Below are 21058 nucleotides of genomic sequence, written 5' to 3'. Positions count from 1 at the left end.
ACCCCTGCGGAAATGTTGATGGGGAGAAAACTCCGTAGTCCGTTAACAGTAACTAATACACTCCTCAAGCCAAATTTTCCAACACGGGTGATACAAACTGGGCTACAACAACGTCAACGCACGGTGACATTACAGGCAGATACCAGACCACACAAAAGCCTACGTCCATTGCCAATAGGAGAGAAAGTTTGGTACCTCACAGGCCCTCGTACTTGGAAACAAGCAACAAAACGTCATACGGCCAAAACTGCGGACTCATACATAATACAAACTCAGAGCAACCAAACGCTTCGACGAACTCGCCTTCAACTCCGACCACAGAGCAGAACATTGACAAGATTTCAACCGGTAGTGGACTCCGACCCCAGTGTAACACTACACCAACGATGCCAAATACCTCCAATGGTTACGCGAATTCAACCCACAGCACGTGCCAGCTTCACATTCTCCACTCAGCACAACCACCTAAGTGTGCGTCCACAAGTAGCCCATCATACAGAACAGTCATTACATCAACCTCGCCGCAGCAACCAGACGGAACTGCCAACTGCCAACACTAGCACATCACGACACGGCACCAACGAAACTCGGACCGAAGACCCCTCTACAGTCTCACGAGCGGATATCACATATAACCACCAACAACCAGATCAAGCACCACAACAAGACTTGGCAAACAACACAAGGGCACATCCGCTAACACTTCAAGAGCAACCACAGCAACCAACAAGAACATCCGCCTATGGAAGACCATTAAAAACACCTGCGTGGTTCTCTCCGGGATAATAATAATTAAAAAAAAAGTTGATGTATAAATGTCTACTATTAGGATAAAAAACTAATAGTAGACTTCGGATTACAAAAGCATGTATTAGTCAAGACAAAGTCGTAAGGGTTAAAAAAGTATTACGGCATCTATATACAGGGTGTTTCTGAAAAGTCCATCACAAATTAAGGGGCGTGTTTATGGGACCAAACTGAGCGGAAAGTACCAAAGAACATGGGGTGTACAACATTTTGTTACGGAGATATGGCCTTCCAAACATTCGCCCCTAAAACAAGGAAATATCCAAAAATGAGGAGTAACACTTAAGACCGACTAACCAGCTTGTTTAAAATTACTAGACAATTTCAATAGCCTTTAATCGAACAATTGATTTCTACCTTTACTAATCAGAAGCGTATAAATGAGTAGAAGTATGCCTACGGTGGTAATGTAAAATTAATCCCAAGTGACATGATGTTTCAAGATCTTCAGAGCACCAAGTAAAATGGTTCTGATTGAAGGGACTTTTATTAGCACAGCATAAACAACGTTATTTTCAGGAATTAGTCCAAATGTCCACGGGCGGCATTACAAAAACGAGGCAGTCTTTCGAATGATACTTGGACATGTTGGAAGATCCCTGGCTTGTTCCTGTTATCTCAAACCGTAAAAAGCTACGCAAATCTTCATCATCACGGACAACACTCTTGTACGTTAGGTATGACCTTGAGAAAACCTAAAAGGACATCTCGAATGTATTTGAAAAACCCATCTCCAATTAAGGGGCGTGTTGTTTGTTTCCAACAGAGTAAACTCGCCCAGAGAACAATTACAATGCAGAGCCACGTTTCGGCGTTAATGGCCCACAAAGGTGGTCCCAAAAACAAGAACAAACTTTAATTTGTTTCGTCCAGTAAGTGTTTCATGTGTCATAGATAAAACGCCATGATTAATGCACGAAGAAAATGAATTTATTGACAAGTTTTAACATTTAATTGCAACTAGTTACAAAAATTGTTCAAAGTGTTCACCACCCGCGTTAAGGCACACATTAGCACGTCTTACAAATGATTCCCTTACACGTTGAAAAATGCCTGGAGTTTCGCGAATTGTTTGACAGCCGTGAATTATTCGTCGACGTAGCTCTTCAACATCGGGCACTTCAGTCTGATAAACTAAGTCTTTCAGGTGGCCCCAAAGAAAGAAATCACAAGGGTTCAGATCGGGTGATCGAGCAGGCCACTCCACAGGTCCACCTCGACCTAACCACCGCAAAGGGAAGGTCGCGTTAAGATAATTTCGGACCGCGATGCTGAAATGTGGTGGTGCACCATCGTGCATGAACCACATTCTGTTTACCAAACCTAAGGGTACGTCTTCGAGTAGTTCCGGTAAATCGTCCCGTAAGAACTGCAAGTAAGCCACACCGTTTAACCTGGGCTCTAGGAAATATGGCCCAATTAAATTGTCACCCACAATACCACACCACACGTTTAAACTGAATTGTACTTGGTGACTTCTAACGCAAGTTGCGTGGGGGTTTAGCTGGGACCATTGATGTTTATTATGTAAGTTAATAATACCATCCCGTGAAAAGTTAGCTTCGTCAGTAACCAACAAATCCCGTGGGAAATCGATATCGTTTACTTTAGCCAGAAACCACTGACAAAACGCCGTGCGTCGTGGGTAGTCCGCTGGATTCAAACCTTGAACTTTTTGAACATGGAAAGGATGAAACCGGTGGCTTCTGAGGATTTTCCACACGAGCGTGTGGTTTACGCCTAATCGGCGACCAACTTGGCGGGTACTTGATTCAGGCTCGTCCTCGAAAATGGTGAGAACTTCGTCTTCTACGGCCTCTGGGATGGCTCTCGCTCTAGGTTGAGGTCCAGCCGGTTGGATTCGTCCATCTTGCCTCAAACGTCTGTCCACAGCCTCGAACGTCAGTCGATTTGGTAGTCGCCTCTGCGGAAATCTTTCCTGATACAAGCGTACAGCTGCAGCGGCATTCCCCTCGGCTAGTCCATACATTAGGTGCATATCCGCATATTCGGCATTTGTGAAGAAAGGCATTGTAACAGACTTCGTTGAATTATGAGTTTAATAAAACAAACACATGTACGTGAAACCTCTTTTATTCCTTTCTTAAAAAACATAGTGCTCTGTTTTAGTGCTCTGTTTTTTAAGAATAGGCGAAGTTCTCACTATTTTCGAGGACGATCCAAAAACAAGCAGCCGCCAATTGGTTTGCTGATTAAGAAAAAACCACACGCAACTTGCGTTCGAATTCACAAAGTACAATTCAGCTTAAACGTGTGGTGTAGTACACTGTTAAAAAAAACTGTTCAATCTTGGACAAAATCATGTGCAGAGTAGTGACTCTGAGACAGCACAGATTTTTAACCAAATCTGTACAAATTAAATCATGTGCTAATGTGCACATTAATTTGATTGCGCGAAGTTACACAGAAACACGGCCAGGTTTGAACGGACTACCGACAATAAACGGCAGGAAAATCAACCATCTTGGAACGGACATTCGACCATCAACGGCAGGATCATCGACCACTTTAGACTGGAAATCCGACCATATTTGAACGGAATACAGACCATATTTGAACGGAATACAGACCATATTTGAACGGAATACAGACCATATTTGAACGGAATACAGACCATATTTGAACGGAATACAGACCATATTTGAACGGAATACAGACCATATTTGAACGGAATACAGACCATATTTGAACGGAATACAGACCATATTTGAACGGAATACAGACCATATTTGAACGGAATACAGACCATATTTGAACGGAATACAGACCATATTTGAACGGAATACAGACCATATTTGAACGGAATATCGGCCATATTTGAACAGAATATCTATCATCTTGGATCGGACAACCGACCATCGACGGCTTTTAATTGGAAAACCGACAATTTTTGCATGGAATATCGACGATGGCACGTTTATACCACTCCCAACCTCCATGAAGGATAAATATAGTAAAGCAGACAAACCTTTAAACCAATTATTATACTTCTTAAACAGAAATAAATCAGACAAAAGTACAATTTGGTGAGATATTGCTTTATGCATTGGTGCACAGGCTTCATGGTGCACATAAAGCAAATGACCAATATTTCTTAAATGTGTATTTAACTTTCGGTTCACTCTGAACCGTTAGGACCTCCTCAGAAAGGACGCGAAGCGACACCTATTTTGGCTTCGTCCTTCGGTGCATTCAATAAAACACCTCATGGAAAAACTAAAGTTAAGAATTATTTACCATTGTTTCTTGGGAAGTTGAAATCTATGTTTACACTTTATATAAATGTAGTAAAGCTAAATTAAAACGTAAACACCCCATTTAAAATATTAATATCAAACGTTTTTCTTGGAATATCGAAATGAATGAGAAGTTTATAGCTACAAAACCACTAAAAGAGTCGTAATGCCGAAACATATTTACAATATCTTCATTTAATATTTTGCGAAACGAAAATTTTAAGGTTTTGAAAGAGTTCTTTTCATACCAGCACAAGGTAAAAACAAGAAGGTAGTATGAAATAAGGAGTAGAATCTAGAGGCTTATTAAGAAATATGAAATGCATAGGCCTTTGCTTTGCGCCTCAAACGTTCTTAAAATAAGTTCTAAATGTTCACACCCTAGCTTTCGTTGTTGATTTTCTATATTTCGAAAAACCAACTTTCAACACACTCTCGCCCTTTAACAAATAGTCAGGAAAAAATTGAATTCTTTAAAATAATAACATTTTAGGTGGCACAATAATAGAGTAATTTCGTCTCCCTGCCTTTGGCTTATGGTTAGTTGTGATACTACTCTGTTGAATGAATGTTAGTTTTGAACTAAATATAATTTAACAAATTTACATAAGATGAAATAATTTGGTTTGTAGACTTTTTTGCCGTTTAATGTCACATGAATGATGGAGAATGCAAAACCCTACATTCTAAGAAATATTTATTCCAACCTGAAAAAATTATTGTGCAAATCCTCAACACATTGGGAGCACACTTTTTCGTTCAGTTTTGAACAGTAAATAGAGGTACCAAAATTGAACACCAAAACGGTGTGATAGGTTGAGCACTTTCATGCTCTTTGTTGAACACTGTGTGGTAGGATTTCTTCTTAGGGATGCAAAATTTGGAACATATAATGTGTAAATTTTGCATGGTAAAAATGACAATGACAAATTGGTGGCAGTTTTAAATAGTGTATCGGACTATTTTATTTCATATAATGCAAACCTTTGATATTGGTCTTGATTCCTTTCCCATCTACCGAATTCCCAATCAACCGGAACCAAAATGGAGAGTTTCCATTAGATCGTACTACCGCACCTTGGACGGTTAACGAAAAGTAGTAAATAGACTCCAGGGACTGCTCTTGACGAATTTGGTCACTGTCATTTTCTTCCGATAATAATGGACTAGCAAATAATTTCATTTTCAAACAATTTGAAGTCTTTTATAAATATAAGGGAAAGGTGAAATACGCAATAATCCTTGACATTTCCTTTCATATTATTTTAAAATGATGTTTGTAAAGACCAATTTATATTTCATTTAGGATAATTAAGCATTTTACAGTAAATTGTTGAGATATTATCGGATACTATTGGATTTTTAATGAAGGTTTTGTTAATAAACCTCATAGCGTATTAGGAAAACTGTCCGGATTGAACACCTTCAATGTTATTTTGAACGATTCTGCACACCTTTCGCGATTGAACGCCTATTATTTCCAAACTGTTCAAGAATGAAAAATTGTGTTCAAGTTTGAATGCCCATTGAACGCTTTTTTCTTAGAGTGTATCACGATCTGTGCAATCTTAAAGTACACTTGACAGGTCATTTGATTCCCTGGCCAAAATTTGTCAGAAGTGTGCAAATTTGGCGTGTTAATTTATGATTTGTGCAACTTGGGTCAAAAGCGTGTAAACTTGGTATGCCATTTCGGGATTTGTGCAACTTAGGTCAAAGACGTGCAAACTTGGTATGCCATTTTGGGACCTGTGCAAATTTGGTAAGACTCGTACAAACTTGGCAGACCATTTTGGGATCTTCCCACCTTTGGTCGAAAACGCCCAAACTTGGATTAGTTCTGGTCGGTTTTTTTTTAACAGTGTATTGTGGGTGACAATTTAATTGGGCCATATTTCCTAGAGCCCAGGTTAAACGGTGTGGCTTACTTGTAGCTCTTACGGGACGATTTACCAGAACTACTCGAAGACGTACCCTTAGGTTTAATAAACAGAATGTGGTTCATGCACGATGGTGCACCACCACATTTCAGCATCGCGGTCCGAAAACTTGTCAATAACATTTTCTTTGTGCATTAATCATGGCGTTTTATCTATGACACATGAAATACTTACTGAACGAAACAAATTAAAGTTTGTTCTTTTGTTTGGGACCACCTTTGTGGGCCATTAACGCCGAAACGTGGCTCTGCATTGTAATTGTTCTCTGGGCGAGTTTACTCTGTTGGAAACAAACAACACGCCCCTTAATTAGAGATGGGTTTTTCAAATACATTCGAGATGTCCTTTTAGGTTTTCTCAAGGTCATACCTAACGTACAAGAGTGTTGTCCGTGATGATGAAGATTTGCGTAGCTTTTTACGGTTTGAGATAACAGGAACAAGCCAGGGATCTTCCAACATGTCCAAGTATCATTCGAAAGACTGCCTCGTTTTTGTAATGCCGCCCGTGGACATTTGGACTAATTCCTGAAAATAACGTTGTTTACGCTGTGCTAATAAAAGTCCCTTCAATCAGAACCATTTTACTTGGTGCTGGGAAGATCTTGAAACATCATGTCACTTGGGATTAATTTTACATTACCACCGTAGGCATACTTCTACTCATTTATACGCTTCTGATTAGTAAAGGTAGAAATCAATTGTTCGATTAAAGGCTATTGAAATTGTCTAGTAATTTTAAACAAGCTGGTTAGTCGGTCTTAAGTGTTACTCCTCATTTTTGGATATTTCCTTGTTTTAGGGGCGAATGTTTGGAAGGCCATATCTCCGTAACAAAATGTTGTACACCCCATGTTCTTTGGTACTTTCCGCTCAGTTTGGTCCCATAAACACGCCCCTTAATTTGTGATGGACTTTTCAGAAACACCCTGTATAGATAAAAATACTTTGTACGCGCGCCACTAGTTTAATGACAAACCGGAGCTAGAGTAGGACTGTTAACGCTGATTTGTAATCTAATCTTTTAATGTAAATAAAAAGTTCATCCAAGTAAACTCAATTGATTTTAAAACTACCATAAATATAACAGTATGCAAGAGATGGACAGTCGTCTTGAAGAGTGCCTCCACCACTAAGGAGACATGGAAAATTTACGTTGAAGTGTTTATCAAACAGATTAGAGGTTGTAATTTGAGGCTTAAGTTTTAAGATGAATCGTAAGACTATACTTTAAAATACAGTACTTACTGAATAGTTACTTGTTAATTTGAAAGTATTGATAAACGTGACGTCGCTATATTTTTCAAGATAATCGATAACTTAGGCGGTTGGGCCAGCAAAAAACCCTATGCTTTTCTAATGGGGTAATTAGCGAAAAACTGTGGTTTTTTTACATTACGGGAGGGTGTGAGTTCTTTTGGCCTGCCGGCCCTCAAGAATAAGTGCGAAGAGGAGAACATACATTGCGAGGTTGTTGCAAATACCAACGCTTTTGGAACAAGTGTATTAAAGAAATTGTAGAGAAGCCATCGGCGGGTGAGTAAAAATAATTTGAAATACCTCACGGGTACCACGTGACACAAAATTACAAAGGCCCAGATGGAGTAGTACAGGACACCTAGATCATTGTTTTTCGTGAAATTAGTAGTTTTCGAAATTAAACGAACTAATTTTCTTTGAATGACGCCTTTCCCCAGTCACGTTCCTATGACGTATTTCAAAAAATTTTTGCCCAACCTGAATTCTTTATAGACCCTTATATAAACTACAACAGTTCGCTTGATGGGCTTTATTGAGGCGAATAAAAACTTTGGAGTTTCTGTGAATGTTTCTTTAACAATCTCGTTTATTAGATTGAGCTGATGAAACTGAAGGACAGCAGAATGAAAATGATGAGCGAAATCTTGAACGGAATTCGTGTCTTGAAATTGTACGCCTGGGAGAGATCATTCCAGAGAATCGTTCTTGAAATCAGGAAGAAAGAAATTGCACTCATGAAAAAACAAGGCATCTTTCAAGGAATGAACTTATTTGTAACTGCTCTCATACCGGTTTTGGTACGAACTAAAGAATTTACAAGAAGTATTTTATTATTATTATCGATCATGGGGGCACATAGAGGTGTAGAGATATCAGCTCCGTATTAGTTTCTTCTCCAACTTTCTTACTCGACTCAAAAATTCCGATGTCCCTGAAATCTCAACGCTTTCGTCAGGCTCAAGAAAGGCGGTAACTTTTCACTTCAACGATGAAATAAGAACATCAGTTGAAGTTCGTTTTACTGTTGGTCGACAAACAACAATTAACTTTTCAACTTCAGAACTTTCAATCTATTTTAATTATATATATATAAATATATTTGAATTTTTTCAGATTACTTACCCGTGTTTCGCCATGTACGTATTAATTGACGACGAAAATGTTCTCACCTCGAGGAAAGCCTTCGTCTGCTTTCAGTTGGTTCGATTATTAGCGACGTCAATGCATGCGTTTGCGGATTTAATAAATACCCTAGTTTTGGTAAGAACGGTGTCAAGGAATGTCAAAAGATAATTCTAGTATTTGCTTCTTCTACTAAAACTTATTCTTGCTACCGATGATCAAAGATTTAAAAGTTTTTTGATTTTAGGAAATTAAATCGATTGGTGCTTTGAAAATTAACAAAAGTATATGTAACCTAGCAAATGATAAGTAGAGTTCTAACCTAATCACAGGCAGTTTTAGCTACGTTATTAAAAAAAACATTTTGACCTTCGTTTACCTATGCTTAACTACTCGACGGATCGTTTTTGTACATTTCATCGCGTAGAGTCAGTGAGTGAAGAAGGCTTACTCTAAGCGATATTTTCGTGTACAGTTTGTTTAGGGAATTTAATGTCTTTCACCAAAGCCGATTAGGCTTCACACGTGTGTTAAGCCAAATGAGCTTTTTCTTTTACTAATTCTTGTAACTAATACGACGGAAAAGCAAAGTATAACCATGAATTTATTTATTAACATGAATATATATGTGTATCATTAGCCTTTCTATCATGTTATTCAGGGATGGGAGGGACCTTTCTATTTCATACGCGTTTAACGTCATCGCGGTAGCCAATCAAAATCAAGACACCTGGAAGTTCGAACAGCAGACGACCAGTTTAACAAAATTGTATGACAAATTTCGGTTTTCTTCACCAAACTGCGTCAACTGAATATTTAAAATGATCGCCAATACGTGTATAAATATCTCAACACGAGTTCCGAAAGTGATAGTGATCTTTTAAAGGAAATTATATTAAGTGCCTGCAATGTTTTTCCTAATCTGAAACTGAAAACTGTTGGTAAAGTGCTAAGCCTTGGCCATTATGAAAATTAATGTAACGGTTGAAAGTAAACTACTAACATTTTAAATCGTGAGAATTGATGATGCTGGTTTTTCCCTGCTGTTGGAGTTAAATTAATGCGGTAGTTGATCAATTTACAAGCATAATTAGCCTTCCGCGTGACAAGAGCTTTAGCTTTAAAAACAAACCGACAGAAATCCTCTGACGTCACTCAAACTAAGCCCCTCCCATCCCTGAATATGTAGTTTAACTAGTCAATGCAGATATATATTCATGTTAATAAATAAATTCATGGTATAACTTCTATATATAAAACCAACCTACTCTAAAAAATGAAAAGCAGAGAATAATACATTTCAATCATCTTAATGTTAAACAATTTTATTTTTGGTCGGAATTTGCACAACAATTCAGGGGACTATATTTCCGCTTTTGTCATGAGAACGCCCAAAATACAACTAGCCACAGGTAGAGTAAAAAGGCCTAGGCGTAGCTATATTGATTCCGTCGACTCGAAGTAGGACGGATTAAAAGGGAGTTGGAAATTGGGCACACGGGTTAGACCGGAAACACTTTCGCCTGCTTGATCGAGACTTTTGGTTTCTTATACATACTTTTGATATAATGTATCATTCGATTGTCATCGTTCTACTGTAAATGAAAGTTTTGAAATTATAGTTGGCGTTATTAAATAACGGCTACTAATTTCATGTTTTAAAACATTTAGTACAAAACATTTTCGACACGAAGTGGTATTGTTTTTAGAAAAAGAATCGTGCAAGATTATTTTGACTTTCCTTTTAAAACATCTCCAAATGACGAAAATCCACTAAGTGATTATTTACAGACACATGTCTCGGTAAAGAGAATTGGAAACTTGTTGAATCGTAAGGAAACCAAGCATTACGTGGAGCAGATTGCTAGCGACGCCCCATATGGTATGTCAATTGATTAGGGATTTGATAAAACGAGATGGGTCTTTTGTTAATTCCGGAAGCTATTCCTTTACAAGCGGATGAATTTGAGCTCAGTATTAATCATGGGTAAAGGTAGGAGTGCGATCTTTAGCACACAGAAAGACACAGTTGAAGTAACTTCTTCCGGGGAATTGGAATGAACAGAAAATATCCTCTCATAATCATCAGGTTTTTTCCGGTGGTAGCCTTAACCTTCGGGTCCAAAGGAATTCTGGTCCTGTTTAAACAAGATATAAAGGCCTCAATTCAATTCTTATTTTTTTCCGGACTTTTTGAACTAGCATCTCACAATTGATCAATGTTAAAAATTTCAGCAATTGATATCCACAAGGGAACGTTTCATTGGAACCTGGAAGAGCCGACAAAGGCGTCTCTTCAGGACATCAATTTGAAAGTGTCCCGCGGTTCGTTGGTGGCTGTGGTGGGTCCGGTGGGTTGTGGCAAGTCTTCCCTCTTGTCCGCTCTGGTGTCCGAGATGCAGAAAACGGAGGGGGAGGTAAGAGTGGCCGGGAGAGTGGGATACGTCACTCAACAACCATGGATCCAAAACGCATCACTCCGAGACAACATACTCTTTGTTGACGACATGGACCAGGAAAGGTACAACAACGTCATAGGGGCATGCGCCCTACAACCGGACCTCGACCAGCTGACCGCTGACGACGAAACGGAGATCGGAGAAAGAGTATGTATTATTTAAGCAAAATGTTGTGTGAAAACAATTGAATTTTAAACAAAAATCTAATTTTGGCCGAAGTGACGTCGGGATAAAAAAAATTAAGTCATTTATTGTAAAAAAGAAGTGTATCTTGCTTTGGCAATCTTCTGCAACGATACTCTATTTATGTAGGGAGTAGTAGAAAAGCAGCCTTTATTAGACTGAATACAGTGCATCCTAACTCTAACAGCGAGAGAAAGAGAAAACGTGGTTGCTGTGTTCTCCTCAACATTAACAACCACGACTAGGATACGGATAAAATACTAGAGTTTATTGGTTACATTGGTAGCAAGTTGGGAAAACCAAAATATTACCTCTCCGTGTCAAGAAGATTATATAAACTTAAGTATCCAATGAAAACGTTATTATGTTCTTGAGTTGGGGTTTCCCATTTTTGTTGTTGTTTTGAAAAATATATCGCAATGCACGGGCCTTGATAGATATAGGAGGCAATGAATGAAATATATCACAATGCACGGGCCTTGATAGATATAGGAGGCAATGAATGAAATATATCACAATGCACGGGCCTTGATAGATATAGGAGGCAATGAAGGAAATATATCGCATGCACGGGCCTTGGTAGATATAGGAGGCAATGATAATCTCTCTCTTTGCACGAGATGTTTATCTTTAATATTTAAATAAATACAATTATTTTTAATTATTTTAATCTTCAATAATTAACATTAATAATAGTTAAATCGTTTAAAATAAAGTTATACCTATTATCTTCTCAAACTTTGCTAATATTGACGTTTAAAGTGAAGGGTACCCCTCTTGCATGCTTTTTTCAAATTTGGGGTATATATACGATTCGTTTCCATTATAATAGTAAGGAAAAAGCGCAATTGCGAAAACCTTTGGTGGCGATCCTACCTTAGGGAGGCTAGACGTTTCTCGTAACCCTAGCTGATCGCCGCGTATATTCTAAAACCAAACGATGATAATGGAGTAGAAGCCAATGATACAGATTGGTGTCTATGTGGAATAGACGGAAGACCAGTGGATGGTGGTGTTAGAAGCCAGTGTAAGTGCAGACTGGTGTCAATGTGGGATTGACAAAGAACAGAAGATGGTGGTGATTAGAAGCCAGTAAGAACAGACTGGTGTCCGTGTGGGATGGGCAAAGACCAGAAGATGGTGGTGTGAGAACTCAAGTAGAGGAGCCATTTCCGTGACTGTGAAAGCAGTTCGGAAATGGCGAACACGTTTGCTCCGATACGCAAACTGCGAACGCGGTCACGTGCGTGTAACAACGGACAGACAGATAGACACACACACAGACAGACAGACACACAGACCCGGCCGTTACAGAACCTCTCCTGGACTACGTCACACGGAGAGGTAAAAAGATTATTACAAGTTCAGAGAACCGAGTTGCATAGTGATACATCCGATAGTGTGCTCTATCGTTATCGCGTTGGCCTTTTATATACCCGGCTTATCTAGTAGTAGGTCAATTATAGGTCATTTAGTTTTTTTAGATAAACATAACAGTGGTTATCACTTTTCACGTGGAGAGTTGCATTAAAGTTCCCCCAAACTCTCATTAATAAAAGAACTTCCCTCTCGTGACAATCCTGCTTGCACGAGACGTTTTTACCTCTCCGAGTGACGTATGTCACGGAGAGGTATTACACTCAACGTGTGTGTCTGTGTGTGTGTGTGGGTGGGTGTGTGTGTGTGTGTGTGTGTGTGCGTTTGCATTACTATACTTATGAGGACCGCGACGAGAAAACACACCAATCCTGTGGGGACCGTAGTCACTTATGGGGACGCACACCCCGGTCCCCATTAAACCCAAAAAAAACATATGCTCAAATTAATTATTTTTTGATATTAATTGCTTAAAATTAGTTTTTACGGTGGTCCCCACAAAGACGGCAAATTACACATTGCCGATTTTGTGTCACACACGGACTGATAATAGCGCCCCCTTATCGGTCCTCGCAAGAACTAGAAAGCACACACTACTACTTCCGGTATGAGTGAAGGCCCCATAAAAGCGGTATTTTAACAATGATCAGAAAAATTAAACACAAACGCACCGTTTTCTTTATTTTGAGAAGATAAGCACATGAATACTTTCTATCTTAACTAGCTCTTATATAAAACGACTATGGAAAGGCACTTGTGTTGCCAGTATTACTGTATTATTAAAAATTTAAGAACTTTTAATTTCAAATGATAATAATAGTATGAATAAAATTATAAGGTGTAGTCAATATTTATGTAGGCCTCTAAGATAAGACAGCATACCGTCTCTAAAGTATAATATATATATATATATATATATATATATTCACCTATAGATTACTAATTACCATTACGTCGGAATATACCAAAACTGAAAGGTTCTTAAAGTCCATAACGGAACTAAGAAATCAATAGCTGAATACTTAATGGGTAACTTGAAGTGTACTATACAATGCCTTATTTTTAATATATTTAAAAGTTTAGTTAATAAAAAAACGTTGGGAATAGGGTCCCCATAGCGGATGTAGTAATTCAAATTTAAACACAAAATGTGATTTATTACAAATTTCAATTTGACAGAAAGACATCAGAAACACGAAGATATTTCTACTTCGTTATCGATATCTAATTAAATCGCATTATTTTCACCAAAAGCAAAAAACATGAAAAACCGTTGGCTCAAAGGTCCCCGTAATGTACTTGAAATACCCAAAATTAGACACAAAATGATGTAAATTATAAATTTCATTTATAAAGGTTTTTTTAAACAATTTTAGATACGACAACTTACCAAGTTTATTATTATTCATTTATATGAAAAATAATAATACAACGTTAAGAAAAGGGTCCCCATAGCGGATGTAGTAATTCAAATTTAAACACAAAATGTGATTTATTTCAAATTTCAATTTAACAGAAAGACATCAAAAACACGAAGATATTCCTACTTCGTTATACGATAAATCGCATTACTTTCACCAAAAGCAAAAAAGATGAAAACCGTTGGCTCAAAGGTCCCCGTAAAGGATTTAAAAATCCAAAATTGGATACAAAATGGTGTAAATTTTAAATTTCAAGTAAAAGGTTTTTTTGAACACGACAACCTTCGAAGTTAACTTTTATTCATCCATATGAAAGATAATAAAAAACGTTGTGAATGGGGTCCCCTTAGCGGATGTAGTAATTCAAACTTGAACAAAAAATGTTAATTATTACAAATTTCAATTAAACAGGAAGACATCATAAACACGAAGCTATATTTACTTCGTTATATGATATCATGAAAATTCGCATTATTTTCACTTAAAGTAAAAAACATAAAAAAACCGTTGGATCAAAGGTCCCCGTTAAGGATTTAAAATTACAAAATTAGACGGAAAATAGTGTGAATTATAAATTTCAATTACAAAGGTTTTTTAAATAATTTCAGACACAACAACCTTCGAAGTTTACTATTATTCATCCATTTGAAAAATAATAAAAAAACGTCGGAAAAAGGATCCTCATAGCAGAAGTGGTTAGTGAAATTTAAACACTAACTGGAAATTATTACGAATCGGCAATCTAGCTTACTTACCCGCCATCGGTAATCTAGCTTCATTTTCTGCAATCGGTAATCTAGCTTCATTATCTGCAATCGGTAATCTAGCTTCATTTTCTGCAATCGGTAATCTAGCTTCATTTTCTGCAATCGGTAATCTAGCTTTACTTCCTTTATTCGGTAATCTAGCTTAACTTCCTTTATTCGGTAATCTAGCTTAACTTCCTTTAATAGGTAATCTAGCTTAACTTCCTTTAATCGGTAATCTAGTTTAATGATAATGATAATAATAATAATAATAGGCTTTTATTTAGGATATACCTTTAAGAATTTTCTTATTTACAAAAGTGTCCTGCTTTTAAGTTAAGATTTTAAAATTAAAAAGAGAAAAGCTCTAATTTTTCTGCTATTACTCAAGACTAGTAAGATTGTTCAAATAATTGTTTATCTTATCTCTAACAAGTTTATAAGATTGTTTTTGTTTGATGTCCATTGGGAGTCTATTCCCGAGCACTATACCCTCATGTTTCAAGCTTTTATTTCTATACTTGGAGATGTTTTCCGTATAGAAGTTATTTGTAGTGCGTTATTATTTTTTTGTTTGAAACCATCCTTGAATAAGGTCAGGGTAATAACTAATTGTTATTCTGTACATGAATTTCAGCACTTCTAGGTGGTAATTATGTTACAGAGATGTAATATTAGCTTTTGCGCTGGCAAATGTAAGTGAGTCAAATTTTTGCGCTTTAGCTATCATCTTGATACACTCTTCATGTTTTGCAGTTCCCCTGCTTTGTTCACAAAGCATTCGTTAAGCATGTTTGCTACAGTTTCTGGATCTTTGTTTTTATTGGAATTGTATTCCATCTCCGTTATAAGTTTGGTATTCTTTTGCTTGAGGTATGGCTTAATGGTTTTCCAAATATTGGTCGTTTCATTACTGCCGATTCCAATATTAATTTTGAACTATCTTGTCTTCTCTTTATGGATAAGAGCGTTGACCAAGTTTGTCTGTTTCCTGTACATATTTTGGTACTTTTCCTTATGAGCATGGTTTACTGTTCTTGTCTTTTTCTTGAATTTGTCTCTTATGTGAATTTGATGTTTTATATTTAAGGTTAGCCACGGGGCGTTTTTAGTAGATACATATTTTTCTCTTAGCGGAGTATGCTTGTCCAGGTGGTTAATTATATCAGTTTGTAACATCTGTAGGTCTCTTTCTGGGCTGTCAATGGATTCCTCAGCCTTGTTTAATTTTGTATGGAGTTCTTTTACGAATCTCGTCATATTTATTTTCTTATAGTTACTGGTGGAGGTAGTTTTCTTATGCAGTTTTATACTTATTTACTTCCTTATGATCCATGTCAGGTCATGGTCAGATGCTCCACATGCCTTTACTATGACCTCTGTGATTCGTTCCGGGTGATTTACGTAAATATGATCAATCAAACTTGTTGAGTTTAGGGTAATTCTGATCGGGGATGTTATCATTTGTATGAAATTCCTCAGTGTCTTGAGAGGTAGTCTTGCCTTTGCCGATAGCGTGGTGGCTTTGAGGTTACAGTTCGTGTCCCCTATGATCAGAATTTCGTTGTTTGTCTTAAACAGTAAGAAATCAATGTTACTCCTTAGTTTAATGCCATAGACTTGTTCAGAGCTGTATTCTTAAAGAAAATTAATTAGATTTCAACCGAGGTTATCGACTCGCGAACAGACAGCGCTTGGATTTAAGCTTACTTAACTTTCTACAGAGTATTTCATCCATAAAACTTTAAATAGAATTACTCCAATTGTTTTCAACCACTAAACGCTAAAAAATGCGAGTTTCGAACGTGCTGTCAATTTCTAATAAAACAGGGCATCATTGAAAAAATCGTAAATCGAGGTATTTTTGAAAAATTAAAACTAAATATACTTAAAATAAAAGTTTCTGAACGAAAAGTAGAAAAGGACCTAATATAAAGATCTTATGTTCATTTAAAAACGTTTTGAATCCTAAGGAATTTATAATTTTTGGAATATACGGTCCAGAATTTGGCTTTTTTTTTATGAAAATTCCATGTTATTTCAATGGGAAGTTTCGAGTTTTTTTTCCAAAAAGGCTGATTAATTTTATGTTAATGAAAACCACCCTTAGCAAATTGACCTTTTATAAAATAAACTATTAGACGGATCTCTTCGAAATTTTAGTTAGTTGATATTGTGAGTAAATTCTATTTTGTGTTTCATTTGACTTATTACATCTATGATACTTTTGTAACAACAATTTTTCACTTTCTTTGCTTTAAAGGAAAATTTGAAGAATTTATGATTCATCTTGAGTTTAACTGTGAAATTTTCATACCCGAGATGGCGATTTTTCGTCATTTTTCTTTTAATGAATATTAAAAAAACTTCCTTAACCAAACGCACGAAAAATGATTACAATTTTTGATGTAAACCTGTTTAAATGAAATGTTAATAAAATCCAGTATTGTGTCTAATTGTTACTATTTACACCTGTTATATGGACCCTTCTTCCAATGTGTTTTGTTTTTTTGCTTTAGATAAAAACTGGATAATTTCCGAAGGTATCGTATAACACATTAAAAGAGCCTCGAATATTTGATATCAACCGGTCCTGTTGCATTGAAATGCATAATACACCTCATTTTTGTTCAGTTTTGAACTCGTATATCCACTATGGGGAGCCTTTTTCATGCGGTTTTTCATTATGTTTCTAGTTAGTAGTCTTTGTAAGTAAATAAAATCAATTTTCGATATATTCCCGTTGAATTGTAATTTTAATATCACCCATTTTAAACTATTTTTCAGGTGAATAGTAAACTCCGTAAGGTGTCGTATCTAAAATTTTTAATATATACTTTTTTAATTGAAATTTATAATTTGCAACATTTTGTGTCTAATTTTGGATTTTCACAGCCTTTGTGGGGACCCTGACCCAACGGTTTTTCATGTTTTTTTCTTTAGGTGGAAATAATACCATTCATTAAGGTTTCGTATAACGCAGTAGCAAGAGCTTTGTATTTTTGATATCTACCTGTTTAATTTAAATTTGTGATAAATAAAATTTGAGTTCAAAATTGACTTACTACATCCGCTGTGGAGACCCTTTTTCCAACGGTTCTTTGTCATTTTCCTTGTGGATGAATAATAGTAAACTTCGTAAGGTATGATGTCTAAAAGTTTTGATATATACCTTTTTAATTGAATATTATAATTTACACCATTTTGTGTCTAATTTTGGATTTTAAGCCCTTTACGGGGACCTTTGACCCAACGGTTTTTCATGTTTTTTGCTTAAGGTGAAAATAATGCGATTTTTTGAGATATCGTATAACGAAGTTGAAATAGCTTCGTATACTTGATATCTTCCTGTTTAATTGATATTTGTGATAAATAAAATTTTCTATTTAAATTTGACTTACTACATCCGCCATGAGGACCTTTTTTAACGCTTTTTCATTATTTTTCTTTAGGTTGAATAATAGTAAACTTACTTAGGTGTCGTAACTAAGATTTTTGATATATAATGCACTATATATAAGGGCTGTGCGAGTCTTGATTTTTTGGTTTCGAGTCGAGCATCCCGCCTCTCTTTTTTCGGTTTTCGAGCTTCGAGCCGAGTCTCGAGTTTCTTATCGAGCATCGAGAATTTGGCTGCATGTCTAAAATCTGGTTTCGGGCAGGGATAGATAGACTTTTTTAAGACGGAATGGGTAACAGGGTTATTCGGGTGCGCGTCCTAGTCCACGACCCCCTTACCCGTGACGGAGGGGTATGAAAGAAGAGGCGGGTCTTATTTTCGTTATGGCGTTGTATGTATATCCGGGTCAAGTAAACGTCGTCTGCCCGTCGTCTGCCCATTCGTCTGCCAAGTTGGAATGGGCTCGGATTGTAATTTTTGGAATAACATTGTTTAAAAATGGAAGTTACACAAGACATAGGGCTTGCAACTAAAAAAGACGGGGAAGACCCAAGAAAATTAAAAGTGAGTTAGAATTGAGTAAAAGTCTTCATAGATATTACAGCACGAACAGGTTTTAACCAAACACTAAGCTCACAAAACTCCTGACCATTCACTAAGCCTTGGTTAACTTCATCAAATTCGTTTACAAAATCATGAGGATAGTAGAAATGATTGGCTTAAGAAAGAATTAGCGAACACTTTTCACCTTTACAGATGTACTCCAAATCCAAAACACCGGCACCAAATTCACTAACAACCTTCTTAATTGCTATTAAAAACAATTCCCGAACAATTACCTGGACCCTCGCATTTAGACGGCTCCATTTTGAACCCCTGTGAAGACGCTTATCTGTACAACCATAGCCCACTCGATCCGCACTCCCGCTATAGCGCGAGCAGCTTGCGTCGTGACGCGCGTGATCGAGTGGGCTATGGTACAACGCAAGAGGGGTCGTAGTCATGGCGACAGAGTTAAACAGGAATTACGTATTTTTGGCCCTCCCCGTCAGCAACGTCACCAATACGTAGTTTTTGTGAGCCAATAAGATAATTTAATTTTTTGGTTACGTGTTGAAGGAAGGGACTATATACTCGTCTATGAGTCGGACTGAAGTAAAGGCCAAACATTGTTTATTCCGTCTTAAAAAAGTCTATCTATCCCTGTTTCGGGCTTTTATCGCGCCTTAAATTTCTATGGCGAGCCTTAACGACTTTGAATTTTAGCTCTTAATTTTCAATGCTACTGTTTTATACATTCAATTACTTTCCTTAGGAAAGAACACTATTAAGTCGTAAATATAACAGATATACTTTTTAGACTATAAATACACTTGAATCCTATTATCACTTTTGTAATTCCCTTTAAACAGAGAAAAAAACCACATGAAAATTGTTAAACATAAAATTGGATTTATTAATAATAATAATAATTTTAGATATTCCTCAAAACATCGAGCGGTTCTAAGTGTAATAGGAGATAGCTCGTGAAATTTTTGACGAATATATGTATAACCGTTATAACAAGGGTCCTCAGAACGCGTATAAACAGTCAAAATTAAACACAAAAAGGGATTAATTTTCAATTTGAAAAATAGAGGTATATATCAATAATTTTAGCCTATTTTAAGTACACCATTGGGCATCTATTTAGTTAATCTAAAAACATATGAAAACCCTTGGAACAACGATCAGCATAACGGACGTAAACAGTTAGAGACGAGATGGGACATTTCTGGATTTCAAGTAAAAAAGATATTGAAAATACAAGGCTATATTAAATGTTTTGTACCTTTGAAACAAAATTTCAAATTTCTGTGCATAGCATTATGAAAAAACTAAAAACCGTTGATTCTGGAGGTAAAAAGTGAAAGTTAAAAACAGATCCAGATTTATTCCAGATTTAAATTAAACATTATATCTAAATTATGATTCTAATTTACTGCATGATTCAGAATCTTAAGAAATTATCTAGTTTCATCCAAATTCTAAAATTGATTTCATATGGAATTATTATAATTTTAATTTAATATGTTTATATAATAAATTCGAGGCTATTTTCAGTGCGTTATACGTTAGGAGATTTAATAATTTTCAACAAAAAAAATTTAAAAATCATGAAGAAAAGGGTCCCAAAATCGAATGTAAAACCTTAACACCAAAAACATTTTCGATTGATTTTTAAGTCTAATGAATTTGGAAGATAGAAGAAATACCTGGTTTGATTAAGTGTGATATTCATCTAAAGCAAGACCACGAAAACCTGTAGGAAAAAAGGTCCCCATATCAAATATAAAAACTAAAATAAAACACAAAGTGTGATTTATTCTCAATTTAGAAAAACAGATGTATATCTGGATTACGATTCTTACGTAGTGCATTACTTGATAACTTAAGAAATTATCTAGATTTTTTGAAACTAAAAAACATGAAAAATCTTTGGAACTAGGGTTGCCACTGCGGATTTAAAAAGCCAAAATTGAATTTTCTATTTATTTCAAAGAAAATTGCATATGTAAAAAATGATGGGTAAATTTTAGTGCGTTATACGACACCTTAATAAGAAATATAATGAAAAACCGTTAGAAAAGAGGTCCTAATACCGGATGAAGATAGTCAAAATGAAACAAAAAAATTTATGTATTGTAAATTTTAATTCAATAGGTAGATACCAAAAATTCAACGTTCTTGCGATACCCTAAACCTTACGAAGCTCACGTATTTTAATCGAAAAAAATTATGGAAAAACGTTAGAACGAGGGGCCACATAGCAGATGTAAAAATTGAAAATTACATACACTATGGGATGAATTATACATTTCAATTATAAAGGTATATATCAAAAACTCGAGTCTATAGATATTTCTTTTAAATCGAACTTATTGTTTAGGTTTAAGTTGAACCTGGTCCTTGGTCAACCTCAAAACATAGCTCATTTCTATAATGGGCACCATAGTGTCAGCCTTTTGTCCAATTCTGAGATTGCCTATACCTTTGATGGCTCGTTTGACGTGCGCTTGTAAGTTTCGATAGAAATGTATCCCTTAA

At 36.2% G+C, this 21058-nt stretch overlaps 1 long non-coding RNA gene across 1 annotated transcript; it reads right to left on the bottom strand.

The window, feature by feature from the left end:
• Positions 1–1720: 1720 nt before the first annotated feature.
• Positions 1721–6926, bottom strand: LOC149607119 (uncharacterized). Its single transcript, XR_016376980.1, has 3 exons — positions 6374–6926; positions 6179–6284; positions 1721–2028 (listed from the first exon to the last, which is right to left on the bottom strand). It is a non-coding gene; the product is annotated as an uncharacterized LOC149607119 (long non-coding RNA).
• Between the last annotated feature and the right edge of the window lie 14132 nt (positions 6927–21058).

This window comes from Phalangium opilio, unplaced genomic scaffold (assembly GCF_054372755.1).
Source record: "Phalangium opilio isolate 3A_F unplaced genomic scaffold, DU_Popi_V2 ptg000352l_1, whole genome shotgun sequence".
Classification (NCBI taxonomy): Eukaryota; Metazoa; Arthropoda; class Arachnida; order Opiliones; family Phalangiidae; genus Phalangium; species Phalangium opilio.
This window is presented reverse-complemented; position numbering and strand designations above follow the sequence as displayed.